Genomic DNA, 5504 nt, shown 5'->3' with positions numbered 1-5504 from the left:
ATATCTGAGATCTGTAACAAAACTCAGTTTAATATATAGTGCACTAATAAAGGGAGGCTTATTAATATGTATATTGTATGTTTTGTACTGCTGAAACCCCGTGACTCACTGCAGTAGGCGAATCTTCTATAACAAAACAATAAACGTGTACATGAGTAACACCCATATTGTAGTTTGTATTTTATAGGGAATAAGGAGGGGTATATTAGTGTGTGGGTGTGCATGTGCATGTGGTGTTAGGTGCAATGCAGTCATGGATCATGCTATAGATCTGTGCACTTTAGTCTCTATTTCGGTCATCAGTAAGTATCTCATAATACAGCTCACACGCATGCTCATCTTGCATACACACTCTCTCTGGCATGTGCAGGTCAACCCAAGGTCACTTCTTCGCTTTTACCACCAGTTATTTTATTAATTAAAATATCTCTTCTTAGTTTTTTATTGCATATTGCTTATTCCTTTGGATCATATTGTGTTGGCTGAAATGCAGCTGCAGCAGAGACACTATGAGTTATTCTGAGTGAGCAGCAAGCTGAATCTGTAGCTTTGGCATGACAAAGTCTTTAGATATTTTTTTTAGATTCAGAATCAAGTTTCCATCCTTACTGCAGCACTCTGAATGCATGAGAGAGAGAGGAACAGATTGAGCAGGAGGTATGAGAGGAATCAGTAATCGATAATTATTTAAAAATGACCAAAAAAGTGCCAAGTGTTAATCTATTTGTGTATGTGTGTATGTGTGTGTTGGTCTAAATCTCTACAGCTGTCAGATTTAGTTTTGGGCTCTGTGCTTTTTCCTCTGCGGCACCTCTTTTCTCTCTTCCCAGCGTCATCAACTGCAGACAAGCAGAGCAAAGAGACTCTCTGACATATGTGCCTGTGCATTTGCATGCATGTGTGTTTGTGCACTGATAGGAAACTATAATAACTATAACTATAAATTCCAGAGATTTGAACCTAACTTGTCTTTATTCTGTAGCTTTTGGTTTCCTGTGCTATTCTGAGCAGCCACTGAGTCCTGATTCCAGCATGTAAAAGATATGGAACTTAGATAATTCAAAGAGCTTTGCACTTGGTCTGTAATTACAATAACAGTGCAGAACATTGCAAATGAATGCATTATGCCAGTGTTTTATGCTTCCTCACAAACTTCAGCAATGCAGAAAAAGAGGGAGCAAACATAGGAAAAAGCAAGAAAGAGAGGGTTAAAGAAAAAAAGGAGGAAAAGAGAGATGAGCAAAAGAAAAGAAGAGAAGAGAAGACGAAATTTGAGGCAGAAATGGAATGGGTAGAATAGATAAAAGAGAGGAGAGGAGAGCAGGTGAGGACAGGAGAAAACAAGACAGAAGAAAATTGAACAGAAGAGACAGGAGAGAAAAAGAGAGGGGGTTAGTGGGCACTGATACTTAATCTGGCCAAAACCAAAAATGTCATTTTCCAAAAAAAGGCCAGATGTCAGGAAAAGACACCTGTTCCCTCTGGGAAACACAGCCCTAGAGCAGTCCTTACACTATGACTATCTACGACTACAAAAAATAATTGTTGTTTTTGTCTATTGCACTGAATGGATGTGTGGTCTGGGATTGACTCAGGAAACATAACTAAACTAGAGGGATAAACTTCCCACAGAGCCCTTGAATGCAGACATCTTTGGAAATTTAGAAGAAGAGCTTTTATTTGTCTCATATACACTACAGCTCAGTGAAATTCTTCTCTTCACATATCCCAGTAATTTTTAGGTACCTGGGTCAGAACACTAGGTCAGCAATGATACTGGAGCACAAGGACGATACCAAGGATTGAACCCTCGCGCTTCTGATCAGTAACTCAGAGTCTTAACCACTAAACTACCACCTCCCCAGTTAAAAAAAAAAAAAGTTTCAAGAATAACACGAACCAACACACAGGCGGCAGTATTAAATCAATTCCCATTGATTATAACTGGGTAAAAAAAACTGCAACATTATAAATCAAGCCACAAAAACACACTACAGCATGAAACACAGGAGCTCGACCGTAAAAATCTTGTCTGTCAGCTGGTCTTGAGACTTACCAATACAGAACAATCTCAGTTCCAAATCCAGTCCACATATGACTGCTATCTGATTCTAAACTGAGAGCATAAATTAGCGTAATATCTCTTCACTGCCAGAGATATAAAGCAGAGACAAATCCTGACTAGGTACAGGCTAAGTACGCACAGTCTTGCTATGGAGAAGGGTAGACTCAGGGGAACATGGGTGCTCAGAAAACAGGGACTGTGTGTGGTGTGTACGAGCAGTGCAATTAAGACAGGGATCCAGTTTCCTCCCTCACCACGAGAAAAATCTAAAAAAAAAAGATCTTTTCTAAAAGGATTGCACAAAAATTTTAATGTCTATACCCTTTTGCTGTAAAGAAACCAAACCCCTTTTTTAGGAGAAGACTCTGTAAGTTTTTCTGTGTGTTTCTCTGAGAGAGGCCTCTCTTTCTCCAATATTGGTCATGGTTTAGTTCTTCCAAATGAACTACTCTCTCTCACACACACCTGTGTGGATGGCAAGCATTTGGCTGAAGTGTGAAAAGGAACTTTATCAGGAAGGTTTGGCTTCAGTAGTGTTGTTGTTGCTGCTGTTGCTGTTTTGAACCTGATTAGTAAAATGCTGTATTGATCAGCATTCTGTCTGATCTATCAGCTAAAAAATATACATTCATATTCAAAGAAAAATTGAGTTCTCTTACCCTCCTCCCTCTGTGTGAATTTCAGAGGTCAAAGTAGCCAGTAGCCACACACGCATCCATCCACCCTATAAATGACATCACATGCACAAGCTTTGTTAATACCATATTTCACTACAGTGTCTGAACAGTTCTAAAACCCGGTCTCTGCACAAAATCAGATCACACATTGTTCAAATACTCATAACCTTTCTTCTCCTTCAACCAGTTTTATTACACACGTCTCTCCCGAGAGGCGCTAACACTCCTGAGCGTGCTCAGAACCCCCAAACAGTTGCAGTCGCTACTCTTCTTTGTGACCTGTAACCTAAAACTCTCCCCAGTCAGCTTTAAAGGTGAAGTGGGGATAAAACAAGGCATGTTGTGGAAAGAAGGGATCATAATAGGCCTAATCAGATACCTTCTAAAGAGACGCTCGCGCTCGAAACGACACATGGAGCTAAGCTCTTAAAACCATTGCAGACGGATTTAGCAGCTATCAACAAACAGAGCCTCGCAATTACAACCCAGCTCCCACACTTTCTTTCCAAGTAGGAAAAAGAGAGGATAAAAGGATAGAAAGAAATGGACATGCAGGCTTTATTACTGCCTGTGAGTGACAGAGAAGGATGAGTCCTAACTACTTTTGATAAATGCACTCATACTTGTATACAGTCTGATGTAATATTTCTATTCATAATATCGATATTACTTGTGTTTGAATAATTTTCATATTGTAGGTTCTTTCCATTATTGTGCACCAAACAATAAGTGAGAATAAATGCAGTTTGGTATTGAAGACATTGGTGAGTCTGGAGCCAAGGTACAGTTGAGTGCAAAGATTTGTAACACCCATGAATCCTGAATGTAAATAGAAAAAATAGACACTATTTTGCAGTTTATATACAATTGAACAGCAAATGTTAAAGAAAGTAAAACATAGGTGTATACTGCAACAAGGCAACGAGTAGGAGCATGTCTCAGGTTAGGGACAGGTATTTGTTTCCAGATTGGATTTTGGGGCACATTCTTTCATTTCATCACAGGGAAAATGCACACATATTAATATACTTGTTTACATTTACGGCATTGGGCAGATGCTCTTATCCAGATCAACTTACATTTTTATCTCATTTAAACAATTGAGCAGCTATGGGATTAAGCTAAATTGTCCAAAGTTTCAGCTTGGTGTAGCATCTGGGGCTTACATTTATGGCATTTGGCAAATGCCCTTATGGTTATATTTACAGTAGAGCAATTTAAGGTTAAGAGCCCAGTAGTCTGTGGCAGCTTGGTGTTGGTGGGATTTGAACCCATGATCTTTCAATCAGAACTCCAACATCTTATCCAGTGAGCTACCAGGATTTGAACCTATGACCTTTGAAACCAAAGGCCAATGCCTTAACCACCACAATTTACCTCAGTAATCTCTGAATTATTGACCTCCATGCTTTCAAGTTACAAAAAGGTAAAAAAAAAAAAAAAAAAAAGCACACAGATGCCTCCAGATTTGGATTTTTCTCAGTCATCCTTTTTTTTTTTTTTTTTTTTAGTTAACTATGACGAGTTAAGACTTTAGTACATTCAGTATTACAGATTTAAAAACATCTCTGGATGCCAATCTTAAGCAAAAAAAAAAAAAGTATGATCAAGTCGTTTGAAGCTACACAGTGCCAATCTTTATATATATATGCATATAACTATGTAGATTTTAAGTCATTTACTAAACTCAGGATTGAAGAGACTGTCCAGAGTTCTCAAATCAATTGTTTTTTCTGGGGGGTTTTCTTAGTCGGAAGGTCAGAAATCACACATTACATCCTTTAGTCGAATGCAGCATCCGAATAAGAAACTCCATACAATCTGCCCCCCGATCTGAGAATCGGAGCGGAAGCACGAAGATTAAAAATATTTTTTTTCTTGTTTATTTTGTCCTGATTTAATACAAACCTCTGCACTCAACTGTAAAATAGCTAGTGTGAAGATAAAGGTCAACTCCAAAGACACAGCATTCTGACGTGGTTTTACAATTCCCAACACACACACACACACACACACACACACACACACACACACACACACACACACACACACACACACACACACACACACACACACACACACACACACACACACACACACACACACACACTATTGCTATCAGGGTCACCTATGCAGTTATGTTCATGCTGCACTGCTTTTGCCATTGTGTAAGGCTTAGGGGTAAAGTGCATACAAACTTACTGGCTTAGTGTATCCTGACTGATCCAGTCAATCAAACAGCCCACTACTACCCCGACCCCGACCCTCACCCCAGAGCCCCACCACCACCCTGCTTCCTTCAGCAGTTTAGTTTTACAGGCTACGTAGTGTACAGCTCGTTTTTTCCCCGTTTCATTCAGGATGAGTCATTCATATCAGCCCTCATTCCCTCCCTCAACTCATTGACCTGACAGAGCGACAGTCAGCCTGCCCTGTGATTCACTCCATCCCATCTCATTAAATCACTCTCTAAGCAAAATGTGTGGAGGAGAGAGCCAATGTATAAGGGCATTATTAACGTGTCATTAACTCAGTCCAGATGTCAGAGATCAACGACCTGCATGTGCCGTGACCCTCTTTCTCAGGCGTAGTCCTCACTAAAGCTGCAGAATTTAAAAACAAACTTTTATTTTCTTAGCTGTTCCCGACACAACACTGGGAATGTGTGTCTGCTGCACGATGTCCACAATTCCATGTTGGTCGAACTTTTTGTTTGGATGCTGTTTTTTTTTTTTTTGTGTAGTAGGTAATTTAATTTCATG

The sequence above is a fragment of the Silurus meridionalis genome, chromosome 23 (assembly GCF_014805685.1).
Source record: "Silurus meridionalis isolate SWU-2019-XX chromosome 23, ASM1480568v1, whole genome shotgun sequence".
NCBI classification, from domain to species: domain Eukaryota; kingdom Metazoa; phylum Chordata; class Actinopteri; order Siluriformes; family Siluridae; genus Silurus; species Silurus meridionalis.
This window is presented reverse-complemented; position numbering follows the sequence as displayed.